Source organism: Aegilops tauschii, chromosome 3, assembly GCF_002575655.3.
Source record: "Aegilops tauschii subsp. strangulata cultivar AL8/78 chromosome 3, Aet v6.0, whole genome shotgun sequence".
Classification (NCBI taxonomy): Eukaryota; Viridiplantae; Streptophyta; class Magnoliopsida; order Poales; family Poaceae; genus Aegilops; species Aegilops tauschii.
The window spans coordinates 587,139,353-587,155,163 of record NC_053037.3 but is presented as its reverse complement, the minus strand read 5'-3'; positions in this window follow the sequence as shown (position 1 = coordinate 587,155,163).

Sequence of the window (15,811 nt, the reverse complement as noted above, 5' to 3'; positions counted from 1 at the left end):
AAGGACCGGTTCACCAATCTGTAGCAAGCTTACGAAGTGAATGTTATCATGGGATATATCTTTCCTTGCCCAGAGCGGTCGTGAAGTCTTCATAAGGCGGTTGCACAATCGATCCCCACCTATATTATGAGTATGTCCAAACTTCCAATGTCCACATGTGATGACCTAATGCGTATGATACGGCTTCAGGGGCGTGGAGAATGGAAAGAAGAAAATGCATTGGAGGGGCTAGCCGCAACTGATCAAACCAAAATCAGAAGGGGGTTTGAGATTGAGGGGCTTCCGCATGTTGAATCAGGCTTTATTGGCCCGCTCGGCATGGAGGCTACTAACCAAGCCGAATAGTCTAGTCGCTAGAGTACCAAAGGCACGACACTATTTGATGTGCAACTTAGAAGATAAAGTTTTCTCTCAACGGGTATCTGCTACTCCCTCCGTCCCGTAATATAAGAGTGTTTTTGACACTAGTAGTGTAAAAAACGCTCTTATATTATGGGACGGAGGGAGTACTTGGCAAGCCATTCAACATGGCCTTGAACTCCTGAAGTAGGGCTTAATATGGGCGTAGAAAATGGAAATTCTATTCATGTTTGGCACGACAGTTGGATATCTTGGAATGGAGGAGAGAAACCGGTCACACAACAAGGCAGAAGTCGAATTCAAAGGGTGTCCGAGCTGCTGACACTCATGCACTAGTAGAAAAGAGGGCTTTGGTTCAGGCCGGGTCAGCCCATTAGTCCCGGTTCAGTCCAGAACCGGGACCCATGGGGGCATTGGTCCCGGTTCGTGAGGCCAGGGGCCTGCCGGGCCTTGTGGGGGCATTGGTCCCGGTTCGTCTGGCCCCTTTGGTCCCGGTTGGTGGGACGAACCGGGACCAATGGTCCTCGCTCCTGGCCCATCACCATTGGTCCCGGTTGGTGGCTTGAACCGGGACCACAGGCTGCCCTTTAGTCCCGGTTCATGCCACGAACTGGGACCAATGAGGTGCCTATATATACCCCACGCCCGCGAGCAGAGCACTCCAGTGCTCTGTTTTTCTCTGGCCGGCGAGGGGAGGGCTTTGTGGTGCTCTAGCTCACCTCCTATGCACATGAGGTGTTCGATGAAATGCCCGAGCCACACTAGTTAAGCTTTCTCCTCTCGAAGCTCGACCTCAAAGTTCCATTTTCCTCGAGATTTGTCTAGGTTTAGTGGCCCGTCACGTCCCATTCCCTTCTTCACCGCCGTCGATCGCCCGCGTCGATCTCGTCGCCGGCACCACCGTGGTGAGCCTCTTGTTCTTATCTTCTTTCTGAAAGAAAAAAAAATCTTACTTTAGATGTATGGTTTAATTAATTAGATGCTCTGGAGAGCTATATGTTGTTAGATGAGAACTATGTATGTACTTTGGTTTTAATGTGATGATGAACTTCTATTAATTTGGTCACTTAATTATCTATTCATGATGTTCTGTAATGGTTTTTGACACACTTAATTATATATAATGCACGCAGATGAACCAGCAATGGATGTATGGTGACAGACACACCTCCAGTACATTAAGGGCGTGCATAATTTTCTCGAAGTGGCTGAGGCAAACAGGCAGAATGGTTTTATGTGTTGTCCATGCCCTAAATGTGGGAATACGAAGTCTTACTCTGACCGGAAAATCCTTCACACCCACCTGCTTTACAAGGGTTTCATGCCACACTATAATGTTTGGACGAGGCACGGAGAAATAGGGGTTATGATGGAAGACGGCGAAGAAGAAGAGGACGATGACAACTATGTGCCTCCTGAATACGGTGATGCTGCAACGGGGGAAGCTGCTGAAGATCAAGAGGAACCAGACGATGTGCCCAATGATGCTGCAACGGGGGAAGTTGCTGAAGATCAAGAGGAACCAGACGATGTGCCCGATGATGATGATCTCCGCCGGGTCATGTCGATGCAAGGACGCAATGCGAAAGTCAAAAGGAGAAGCTGAAGTTCGATCGCATGTTAGAGGATCACAAAAAAGGGTTGTACCCCAATTGCGAAGATGGCAACACAAAGCTCGGTACCGTACTGGAATTGCTGCAGTGGAAGGCAGAGAATGCTGTGCCTGACAAAGGATTTGAGAAGCTACTGAAAATATTGAAGAAGAAGCTTCCAAAAGATAACGAATTGCCCGACAGTACATACGCAACAAAGAAGGTCGTATGCCCTCTAGGATTGGAGGTGCAGAAGATACATGCATGCCCTAATGACTGCATCCTCTACCGCGGTGCGTACAAGGATCTGAACGCATGCCCGGTATGCGGTGCATTGCGGTATAAGATCAGACGAGATGACCCTGGTGATGTTGACGGCAGGCCCCCAGGAAGAGGGTTCCTGCGAAGGTGATGTGGTATGCTCCTATAATACCACGGTTGAAACGTCTGTTCAGAAACGAAGAGCATGCCAAGTTGATGCGATGGCACAGTGAGGACCGTAAGAAAGACGGGAAGTTGAGAGCACCCGCTGACGGGTCGCAGTGGAGAAAAATCGAGAGAAAGTACTGGGCTGAGTTTGCAGGTGACCCAAGGAACGTATGTTTTGGTTTAAGCGCCGATGGCATTAATCCTTTCGGAGAGCAGAGCAACAATCACAACACCTGGCCCGTGACTCTATGTATGTATAACCTTCCTCCTTGGATGTGCATGAAGCGGAACTTCATTATGATGCCAGTTCTCACCCAAGGCCCTAAGCAACCCGGCAACGACATTGATGTGTACCTAAGGCCATTAGTTGAAGAACTTTTACAGCTGTGGAATGGAAACGGTGTACGTACGTGGGATGAGCACAAACAGGAGGAATTTAACCTGCACGCGTTGCTGTTTGTAACCATCAACGATTGGCCCGCTCTCAGTAACCTTTCAGGACAGACAAACAAGGGATACCACACATGCACGCACTGTTTAGATGACACTGAAAGTATATACCTGGACAAATACAGGAAGAATGTGTACCTGGGCCATCGTCGATTTCTTCCGACCAACCATCAATGTCGAAAGAAAGGCAAGCTTTTCAAAGGCGAGGCAGATCATTGGAAGAAGCCCGCCATGCGTACCGGTGATCACGTACTTGCTATGGTCAATGATTTACACGTAATCTTTGAAAAGGGTCCCGGCGGACTAGCTGTTCCGAATGACGCTGAGGGACACACACCCATGTGGAAGAAGAAATCTATATTTTAGGACCTACCCTACTGGAAAGACCTAGAGGTCCGCTCTTCAATCGACGTGATGCACGTGATGAAGAACCTTTGCGTGAACCTGCTAGGCTTCTTGGGCGTGTATGGGAAGACAAAAGATACACCTGAGGCACGGGAGGACCTGCAACGTTTGCACGAAAAAGACGGCATGCCTCCGAAGCAGTATGAAGGTCTTGCCAGCTACGCTCTTACGAAAGAAGAGAAAGAAATCTTCTTTGAATGCCTGCTCAGTATGAAGGTCCCGACTGGCTTCTCGTCGAATATAAAGGGAATAATAAATATGCCAGAGAAAAAGTTCCAGAACCTAAAGTCTCATGACTGCCACGTGATTATGACGCAACTGCTCCCGGTTGCATTGAGGGGCTTCTACTGGAAAACGTCCGATTAGCCATTGTGAAGCTATGTGCATTCCTCAATGCAATCTCTGAGAAGGTGATTGATCCAGAAATCATACCAAGGCTAAGGAGTGATGTGGCGCAATGTCTTGTCAGTTTCGAGCTGGTGTTCCCACCATCCTTCTTCAATATCATGACGCACGTCCTAGTTCATCTAGTCGACGAGATTGTCATTCTGGGGCCCGTATTTCTACACAATATGTTCCCCTTTGAGAGGTTCATGGGAGTCCTAAAGAAATATGTCCGTAACCGCGCTAGGCCAGAAGGAAGCATCTCCATGGGCCATCAAACAGAGGATGTCATTGGGTTTTGTGTTGACTTCATTCCTGGCCTTAAGAAGATAGGTCTCCCTAAATCGCGGTATGAGGGGAGACTGACTGGAAAAGTTACGCTTGGAGGGGACTCAATAATATGGAGGGACGGATATTCTTGGTCTCAAGCACACTACGCAGTTCTACAGAACTCTACCTTGGTGACCCCGTATGTCGATGAACACAAGAACAGTCTGCGCTGCAAACACCCGGAGCAGTGCGACGACTGGATTACATGTGAACACATCAGGACTTTCAGCAGTTGGTTGGAAACACGTCTCAAAGGTGACAAGATTGTTTGTGATGAGCTGTACTCGTTGTCCTGGGGACCATCTTTGATTGTATTGACTTACAAAGGATACGAGATAAATGGGAATACATTTTACACGATCGCCCAAGATCAAAAGAGCACCAACCAAAACAGCGGTGTCCGCTTTGATGCAGCAACCGAGAGGGGAAAGGACACATATTATGGTTACATAGTGGACATATCGGAACTTGACCACGGACATGATTTTAAGGTCCCTTTGTTTAAGTGCAAATGGGTCAATCTGTCAGGAGGCGCGCTACAGGTAGACCCACAGTATGGAATGACAACAGTGGATCTGAAAAATCTTGGGTACACTGACGAACCGTTCGTCCTAGCCAATGATGTGGCACAGGTTATCTATGTGAAGGACATGTCTACCAAACCAAGAAAAAGAAAAGATAAGGAAGCGAATACATCATACGATGAGCCAAAGCGCCACATAGTTTTTTAGAAAAAAGGGACATCGTGGGAGTGGAGGGCAAGACAGACATGTCTGAAGATTATGAAAAGTTTCATGAAATTCCTCCCTTCAAAGTCAAGGCTGACCCAAGCATCCTGATAAACGATGAAGATTATCCATGGTTACGGCACAATAAGCAAATGACACAAGCGAAGAAAAAGTGAAGACTTTCTCCCGCAACTATTATGATGATACCATGCCAACTTTGTAGCAGACGAGTATGATACCATTGTCCGTTTTGTACATGAAGTGCATCCAGTTTTTGCCGTAACCCTCTCAACTTTCTTGCACATGCTATGTGGATGAAATGATGATACCATGCCAACTTTCAACCTTTTCAGAGTTCATTTGAAGTGCTTTTCAATTTCAGGGTCTTATAGCTCAAAATAATCAATAAATGCATGAAAAATAACAAATGAAGTCAGAAAGGGCAGAAAGAACCGGTACTAAAGGAATCAACTAAAAAGCTTTTATAAATCTCTAGCATTATTGAAACTAAAATTATATAGAATTTATTCAACTAAAATTATCAAAGTATTTTCTATTCAAAACATTAAAAGCAAAAAGAATTTTCATAAAATAAATACAAAAAGCAAAAAAGAAAATAAAATAAATAAGTATAAACAAAATAAACTTTTATAAATAAGTAGAAACAAAATAAACTTTTATAAATAAGTAGAAACAAAATAAAATAAATAAAATAAACTTTTATAAAATAAATAAGTAGAAACAAAATAAAATAAAATAAAATAAACTATAATAAAACAAAATAAATAAACCTTAATAAAATAAATAAAATAGAAACAGTAAGTATTTTGTTGTAAGTAGAAACAAAATAAAAAAATAAAGCAACAAAGAAAACAAAAAAACTGGAAAAAAATAAAAAATGCCACCTCCTGGGCCACCACGGCCTGAATACGACTAGAAACCCAGCTAGTTGGGCCAGGATTCAGGCCCGCAGAAGGCCCAGCAGGCCCACAGGCAAAGCAGTGTCAAATTAGGCCCATAGGCCTGCAGTTCAGAGGAGTTCGAGAGAGAGGAGGCAGCAGTGCTTATAAACAGGTAGTCGACGCTCTGAACTAGTGAGGCGGGACTAAACTCCCACCACCACGCTGCTGTGCAAGGCCATTGGTCCCGGTTGGTGGCACGAACCGGGACCAATGCCACCCTTTGGTACCGGTTCGTGGCAACAACCGGGACCAATGCCCCCCCTTTAGTCCCGGTTGGTGCCACCAACCGCGACCAAAGGCCGCCGCTTCCCGCCCTTTGGGCTGCTGAAAAGAGGCCTTTGGTCCCGATTGGTGGCACCAACCGGGACTAAAGGGTGTCTTTGGTCCCGGTTGCTACTATGAACCGGGACCAAAGGCCTGGTTATATAAGTAGCACTTAGGAAAATTTGACGAACTCATCGCCAGTTGCCCCACGTCCAGCCCGACGACGCCAAGCTCATCGACGCCGCCAGGCTGCCCAGATCGAAGCCGTCCGCTGCCCCGACGCCGCCCGCCGCCCAGACGCCGTCCGCGCGCCCCCGTCGTCGCCCCTCCCCGTCGCCGCCAGGCTGCCCCGACGCCCCCCGCCGCCCCCACCGACGCCGTCGTCGTCGCCCGCGCCCGTAGTCGCCGTCGCCCGCGCCCGTCGTCGCCGTCGCTGCGGGGAAGCACCACGCCGGCTCCCGCGACCCGTTCATCCCCGAGGCCGTTCGTCCGCTGCCGCACCGATTCCGGCCGACGACCTCGACCCCTCCCCGCGCTGTGAGCCCCTGCCTCCTCCCCTTTCCTTCTCATTGCCGTCCCCGCACGCCATCCGTAAGCGCGCGCCACCGCCAACCATCGTCGCCGTCGCCGACCACTATATAATGCTCTGTATATGCTGTATAATGCTCGTTTTTGCATTTTTTTGTTACCAAGAAAAGGTCTATTTTTTGGTGATATGTATGTTCATATGCTCATTAATATTTAAGAAAATGTTCATATGCTTATTTAAGAAAATGTTCATATGCTTATTTAAGAAAATGTTCATATGTAACATTTAAGAAAAAAAGTAAATGTATGTATGTTCATATGCAAAGAATTATTTTTGGATGAAATGAGATGAGATGAGATGTGTTTTGTGTTGGAGAAGAAAAGAGGAAGAAGGAAGAAGGAAGAAGAAGGAAAAGAGGGTCGAGGGGGGGGGGCTCGATATACCCCCTCCCCGATAACATTTTTTTCCATGTATATATATGCAAAAGTTACATTTTTAGAAAAGTTTTATATATCTAGCTAGGAAAGCAAGAAGAAGAAAAAGAATGAGAGGAAAAAGGAAAATAAGAAGAGGAAGAAAGGAGAAGAAGAGGGGAGGAAGAAGAGGAGAAATAAATAAGAAGAAGAGGAGAAATATCTTCTTCTCCTCTTTTTTTTCTTCTTTTTTTTCTTCAATCTTCTCCTCTATTAATATCTTCTTCTCCTCTTTTTATTTCTTCTTCGTCTTCTTATTTTTATCGGATATGTCATTGTCGATATACCCCGTGTCCCGATAACTTCAACACGGGGGGGGGGGGGTGGGCTTCGACCTACCCCCTCCCCGGTAACATTATTTTCCCATGTATGTATGTCGTCGTTGTCGATATAACCCCCTCCCGGATAACTTCGGCCGTGATAACTTATACCACGGGAGCACCCCCCGGCCCTCTCGCTCGACCAAAACTCTCGAGGACACCGAAACCCTAGAAAAAAAATGATGTCGGTCTCCTACCCCCTCCCGCCGCGCCCCTACCCTTGAAGCGTTGCCGAGGCCACCCCAAACCCGGAATAAGCTAGGTCTACATTTGCACTAATATATCCACCTGCTGTCATGTTTGTGTAATAATTGCCATGTTGTAATATTTGCAGAAACAATGGAGCACGGACGAGACGAGGAAGCAGGAGAGGTGTTGGGGGCATAGTCTTAGCCGGAGGTGATGTCTTGTCGTATCTTAACGACAATGATAGTCTGGAAGAACAGGGTGAAGAAGCAGGCTACGGTGATCGAAGAGTGGAGGAGGAAAGACATGATTATGATGGCTCCAGTGACCCAATGCTGGTGCAAGAAGGAGCCCGTGGTGACGGCTCCGGTGACCGAACAGAGTCCGGCCAGGTAAATATATTAGTTAAGCCTGTGCTGACTAGCTAATTGATGCATTCATTGTTTTGGTATGTACACATATTAATTAACTCTCGTCTTTCTTCTTTTTCTAGCCCTCCGGATCGAGCACACCTTCGGCAAAGGGACGAGGCCCGAAGAAAAAGTTGCGCTCGGATGAAAGGTTTGAGATCACAGCAATCGCGGGCGACGGCCAACCGATTGAACCCATCCGGACAAAGGAAGCATTTGCTGCTCAGTGCGGGGTTCTTGTTAGGGACAAGATCCCGATCAGCATCCACCAATGGTATAAGCCTAAGAAGGAAGACCCTGAGGTGTCTTATGTCAATGATATTCAGAAGGATGATCTTTGGACTGAGCTGAAGGCAAATTTCACCCTACCGCCACAGGAGGATCCGGAGAAGCCAGTTAAAGAGCAATTAATCAAGTCTCATGCTCTTAACAAGATGCCAGACCTATTCAGGAGGTGGAAGAATGAGCTGAAAACGTTTGTCGACAAAGAAGAGACACCAGAATTCATCGGCAAATATGAGAAGATCAGAGATCACTGGCCCGCATTTGTGGCCCACAAGACATCGGAAAAGAGTAAGAAGATGTCAGCGACAAACAAGAAAAATGCTGCGAAGAAGAAGCTTCACCATCGCACGGGGTCAGGTGGCTACCTCAAAGCACGGCCTATGTGGGCCAAGGCTGAGAATGATCTGCTTGATAAAGGGATCGAACCAGAGACAATGAACTGGCCAGACCGTTGCCAGACTTGGTTCTTCGGGGCTGGCGGAACCTTGGACCCTGTATCAGGGAAGTGCGTTTGGACGGACGAGCAAATGAGAATACCAGTCAAGAGGCTTCAGCACTATATCGATGCAGCGCAGCAAGGGACGTTCGTTCCAGACAGAGAGAACGACGAGCTCACAATGGCCCTCGGGAATCCTGAGCACCCTGGACGGACACGAGGCACGCCAGGCTCCGTTCTGTGGAAGGCTGGTTTTCCGGACGCAGGCAGTTACAAATGCCAGGAGAGGAGGAAAAAAGTGGAGCAGACCAAAATTCAGAAGCTGCACGAAAGGGTTCAAGCGCTAGAGGAACGAGACGTAGCTTGCAGAAAGCGACCTGCCGAAACTACCCCCGAAGCTACCCCGCCATCTCAGCGGAGAAGCAGCGTGGCTTCCACGGAGCTGCTTCAGCCGGAGCATGTCTTGACGGCTCCAGCTAGCTACCCCGTGGATGCTATCATGGAGTCTCAACATTGCCACCATATGACGCAATGGCAGAACTTCAAAGTCAAGGCGGCTGTCGGCTCTGTTCGACCTCCTGAACCCGGCGCAACTTTTCACCGTCGTTCGATTCCAGAAGGATATGCTAGGGTGACGGTGGACGAAATAACGGAGGGATTTGAGGACCTCCAGCTTGACCACCCTACCGGTGAATGGGAGACTCGGCTGGGTTCTGCTCTGAAGACTCCATGCCTATGGCGGAAGGAGCTCATCAACCTTCCGAACTGGACGCCTCCTACTCCTCCTCCGGCGAGTAAGGGCACTCCGCCTCCTCCTCCGGCGAGTGATCAGGGCAGTCAGCCTCCTTCTCCGGCACGTCGCGGCACTCCGCCTCCTTCTCCGCCTGCGCCGGCGCGCCCGAGCAGCCAGCCTCCTCCTTCTCCGCCTCATCAGCAAGGGCGGAAGAGACCCGCCGCCGCTCCAGCTGCTCCGGCGCGTCATAGTCCTTCTCCTCCGCCTCGTAAGCAAGGAAAGAAGACGGCCGCAACCGCTCCGTCTGCTCTGCCGGCGTCTAGCAGTACAGCCAGAGGCGGGAGGCAATACAGATTCGGTCCTTCTCTGAAGACTCCAGAGAAGTTACCATACGAGAAGACCCCGGAGGAGAACGCGAAGATCGTGCGAGCCGAAGTGACGAACTTCTTTCAAGGGGTGAAAGCAAAGAAACATCCACCTTCGGAGGAGAAGGTAGATCCAGTGAAAGCGAAGCGCACTCTGGCTGCCCTGACAAAACCACCAAAGTCTCCGCCGAAAGGCAACTATGAGCGCATTATTGCAAAGACATTTGTTGAAGCGGAGCGGTTGGGAAGTACTGTCAGTGATCAGAGGTTAAAAGAACGATGAGCTGGGAAAAAAATTGCCCATCTCGGCGAACAAGCGAACCAATCGTGCCCCCCGCTCAAGGTTTCTAGCGACATCGTCGCTAATGATCCGAGGATGGTGCCCGGTTATAGCAATCTTGGAGATTACCTGCCCGACGATGTACATTATGATTTCTTGGAGGTGGAGGAACACAGATACGAGTACGGGAAGCCTCTCGTCAAAGATGAAAGATCTCTAACAACGATGATGCGAAGATTCCATGATTGGTACATGAAAACCTACAGAGAGTCTGGGGGGAGGAATACTTTGACGCTAAGAGTTAAAGAGGAGCATGACCTTGTTGGAATTGAACTGTTGAATGTTCCATTTGAGGAGTTCTTCCAGTTTTTCAATCAAAAGGCCCTCGATAAATCAACGGTCACTTGCTACTATCTGTAAGTAGTACTACTTCTGTCATTAAGTCTCTCTATATAGGTCTGCTCTTTCATTGCATGTATTTATAATTATCCTCACTATATTATGCAGATTGAAGATCGCCGAATTGAAGAAAAGATAAATCGGTGATATTGGGTTCATTAACACAAATCTCATAGATGCAACTGAGGTTAAATATCATGCCAAAAATACCGAGGCCAACTTGCTACAATCGTTGGTAATAAATGAAAACAAAGATATAATACTCTTTCCTTACAACTGCAAGTGAGTGTTACTGTCTTGTGCATATTCGGTTTCCCTTATTAGTCCAGGTTATAGTAATGTAATTGATGACTTATGCATGCGTGCGCAGCTTCCACTATATTCTCCTAGAGATTAAGCTTGAGCAGGGACTAGTAACCGTCTTAGACTCGAGATGAAAAGATCCCCAGGACTATGCGGACATGACTCAAATGCTCGAGAAGTAAGTTAAATCAATCATTATCCACCATATCAGCAACTTTGTTCATTTCCTGATATCAATTAATTGTTTTCTTTGTCTGGCAGGGTTTGGAGAAAATTCACCAAAAAAGCTCCGGGACTGCTGAAGAAGCTGCAATTTTAGACACCCGAAAGTAAGTACTATAGTAGCATGTTCCGCGCATTTCCTAGTGATTCAAGCACTAGTTTCATCAATACCATTTAGCATGCTTGCTTATCAGTTTGATTGACATCTATTTCTTGTAAAGTGGTTGTGGCAGGAACAAGGGAATGATTTCTGTGGATACTACATTTGCGAGTCCATCCGCCACACGACCTGTGAGCGGGGCTACTCTGACGAACAATATGAAGTGCGTAAGCAATAATATTCACAATTTTATTTTATTACCATCATTTGTGTTGAGTTTCATTTATTCATATATATATATATATGTGTGTGTGTGTGTGTGTGTGTGTGTGTGTGTATTGACCCCCTTCTTCAAATTAGATCTTTCGGATGCGGGATGAACTCCTACCACCAGATCGTATGCGAGCAACTCAAGAGGAATCGGCAGCATTCTTCCTTGACCACGTGATCGCTGAAAACGGAGAATACTATGTGGACCCTGTGTTCATATATAATTAGGAGATTATATTGTAAGAGATAATTATTGTATATATGTAGCCGGTAGTGTCGGATAGATATACGAGAACTTGTTGTTCGACCAATCTCTCGGAGAAGGAGAGGTGGTCGATATCACTTCTCTCTGTATGCATATGTTCATGACGATCTTCTGTTTCCTTCATTTGCTTACTAGCTAGCGTGTCTAGTCCTCTCTATACGTATATAGTACGTAGCGTCGACCAAGCACGGAGATAAGAGAGGACACTTCTCTCTATTAATTAGCTAGCTAACACAATATATGAAACACCTAAATTAACCCCCCGAAACACCCAACCCCCCCCCCCCTTTAAAAAAAAACAAAAACCCCAGCCCCTGAAATGCTGACGCGTGGATGCCTATTGGTCCCGGTTAGTGCCACCAACCGGGACCAAAGGCCCTCCTACCTGGGCTCGCCGCACCGGCCACGTGGAGGCCCATTTGTCCCGGTTCATGTAAGAAGGGGGACTAAAGGGCTAGGGCATTAGTAACGACCCTTTAGTCCCGGTTCAACAACCGGGACAAAAGGCCCTTGCCAACCGGGACAGATGACCCTTTTTCTACTAATGATGGTGCTTGGCATGTGGATGTACTTTGTGACATCTTCTAGTAGATGTATAGGAGTTATTGAAAATTCACACATCGCCACGAATGGGTGACGATCACCTCGCTTGGGCCCCGGAGCAAAGCAGTGTCTTCTCTGTGTGGAGCATTTATCGACTGGCGCTGGAGGATCATCTTTGACCTTCTTCAGTCGGAATGAGTAGGGCACTGGACGGATGACGAGGTCTGGGCTTTTATTTGGAGGTGCCCTGCTCCTCCTAAGGTTTGCATGTTCATCTGGCTCTTAATAACCGACTATTTACCTACGTGGTTTAATAAAAAAACACCAAGGTCTTGAGATTTCTCACGCATGCCCCCTCTTTGTGATGGAGCCGGAGCACACTTTTCATGCCTTTTGCAGATGCCTGTTGGCGGCGGTGCATTGGCATGCAATGGCGGTGAAGGAAATATGCCCTAGAGGCAATAATAAAGTTATTATTTTATTTCCTTATATCATGATAAATGTTTATTATTCATGCTAGAATTGTATTAACCGGAAACTTGATACATGTGTGAATACATAGACAAAACAAAGTGTCCCTAGTATGCCTCTACTTGACTAGCTCGTTAATCAAAGATGGTTAAGTTTCCTAGCCATAGACATGTGTTGTCATTTGATGAAAGGGAGATGTGATGGACAAGACCCATTCGTTAGCTTAGCATAATGATCGTTTAGTTTTATTGCTATTGCTTTCTTCATGACTTATACATGTTCCCCTGACTATGAGATTATGCAACTCCCGAATATCGGAGGAACACTTAGTGTGCTATCAAACGTCACAACGTAACTGGGTGATTATAAAGATGCTCTACAGGTGTCTCCGATGGTGTTTGTTGAGTTGGCATAGATCTAGAGTAGGATTTGTCACTCCATGTATCGGAGAGGTATCTCTGGGCCCTCTCCATAATGATCATCACTATAGGCCTTGCAAGCAAAGTGAATAATGAGTTAGTTGCGGGATGATGCTTTACGGAACGAGTAAAGAGACTTGCCGGTAACGAGATTGAACTAGGTATGATGATACCGACGATCGAATCTCGGGCAAGTAACATAGGGATGACAAAGGGAACAACGTATGTTGTTATGCGGTTTGACCAATAAGGATCTTCATAGAATATGTAGGAGCCAATATAAGCATCTAGGTTCCGCTATTGGTTATTGACCGGAGATGTGTCTCGGTCATGTCTACATAGTTCTCGAACCCATAGGGTCCGCACGCTTAACGTTCGATGATGATTTGTATTATGAGTTATGTGATTTGATGACCGAAGTTTGTTCGGAGTCCCAAATGAGATCACGGACATGACGAGGAGTCTCGAAATGGTCGAGACATAAAGAATGATATATTGGATGATGTTATTCGGACATCGGATGAGTTCCGGGGGTCACCGGATAAATATCGGAGTGCCGGAAGGGTTATCGGAACCACCGGAGAAGTAATGGGCCTTACTAGGCCTAGGGGAAAGAGAGAGGGGCAGCCAAGGGCTGGCCGCACCCCCCCATGGGCCTAGTTCATATGTAACATTTAAGAAAAAAAGTAAATGTATGTATGTTCATATGCAAAGAATTATTTTTTGATGAAATGATATGAGATGAGATGTGTTTTGTGTTGGAGAAGAAAAGAGGAAGAAGGAAGAAGGAAGAAGAAGGAAAAGAAGGTCGAGGGGGGGGGTCGATATACCCCCTCCCCGATAACATTTTTTTCCATGTATATATGCAAAAGTTACATTTTTAGAGAAGTTTTATATATCTAGCTAGGAAAGGAAGAAGAAGAAAAAGAATGAGAGGAAAAAGGAAAATAAGAAGAGGAAGAAAGGAGAAGAAGAGGATAAATAAATAAGAAGAAGAAAAAAGAAGAAAAAGAAGAGGAGAAGAAGAAAGGAATAGAGGAGAAGAAGAGAAAATAGATGCATTCATTGTTTTATATTCTATTTTCTCTTCTTCTCCTCTATTCCTTTCTTCTTCTCCTCTATTCCTTTCTTCTTCTCCTCTTTTTTTTCTTCTTTTTTTCTTCAATCTTCTCCTCTATTAATATCTTCTTCTCCTCTTTTTATTTCTTCTTCGTCTTCTTATTTTTTTATCGGATATGTCATTCTCGATATACCCCGTGTCCCGATAACTTCAACACGAGGGGGGGGGGGGTTCGACCTACCCCCTCCCCGATAACATTATTTTCCCATGTATGTATGTCGTCGTTGTCGATATAACCCCCTCCGGGATAACTTCGACCGTGATAACTTATACCACGGGAGCACCCCCCGGCCCTCTCGCTCGACCAAAACTCTCGAGGACACCCAAACCCTAGAAAAAAACGATGTCGGTCTCCTACCCCCTCCCGCGGCGCCCCTACCCTTGAAGCGTTGCCGAGGCCACCCCAAACCCGGAATAAGCTAGGTCTACGATTGCACTAATATATCCACCTGCTGTCATGTTTGTGTAATAATTGCCATGTTGTAATATTTGCAGAAACAATGGAGCACGGACGAGACGAGGAAGCAGAAGAGGTGTTGGGGGACATAATCTTAGCCGGAGGTGATGTCTTGTCGTATCTTAAGACAATGATGGTCTGGAAGAACAGGGTGAAGAAGCAGGCTACGGTGATCGGAAAGTGGAGGAGGAAAGACATGATTATGATGGCTCCGGTGACCCAATGCTGGTGCAAGAAGGAGCCCGTGGTGACGGCTCCGGTGACCGAACAGAGTCCGGCCAGGTAAATATATTAGTTAAGCCTGTGCTGACTAGCTAATTGATGCATTCATTGTTTTGGTATGTACACACATTAATTAACTCTCGTCTTTCTTCTTTTTTCTAGCCCTCCGGATCGAGCACAACTTCGGTAAAGAGATGAGGCCCGAAGAAAAAGTTGCGCTCGGATGAAAGGTTTGAGATCACAGCAATCGCGCGCGACGGCCAACCGATTGAACCCATCCGGACAAAGGAAGCATTTGCTGCTCAGTGCGGGGTTCTTGTTAGGGACAAGATCCCGATGCATCCACCAATGGTATAAGCCTAAGAAGGAAGACCCTGAGGTGTCTTATGTCAATGATATGCAGAAAGATGATCTTTGGACTGAGCTGAAGGAAAATTTCACCCTACCGCCAGAGGAGGATCCGGAGAAGCCAGTTAAAGAGCAATTAATCAAGTCTCATGCTCTTAAGAAGATGGCAGACCTATTCAGGAGGTGGAAGAATGAGCTGAAAACGTTTGTCGACAAAGAAGAGACACCAGAATTCATCGGCAAATATGAGAAGATCAGAGATCATTGGCCCGTATTTGTGGCCCACAAGACATCAGAAAAGAGTAAGAAGATGTCAGCGACAAACAAGAAAAATGCTGCGAGGAAGAAGCTTCACCATCGCACGGGGTCAGGTGGCTACCTCAAAGCCCGACCTAAGTGGGCCAAGGCTGAGAATGATCTGCTTGATAAAGGGATCGAACCAGAGACAATGAACTGGCCAGACCGTTGCCGGACTTGGTTCTTCGGGGCTGGCGGAACCTTGGACCCTGTATCAGGGAAGTGCGTTTGGACGGACGAGCAAATGAGAATACCAGTCCAGAGGCTTCAGCACTATATCGATGCAGCGCAGCAAGGGACGTTCGTTCCAGACAGAGAGAACGACGAGCTCACAATGGCCCTCGGGAATCCTGAGCACCCTGGACGGACACGAGGCACACCAGGCTCTGTTCCGTGGAAGGCTGGTTTTCCGGACATAGGCGGTTACAAATGCCAGGAGAGGAGGAAAAAAGTG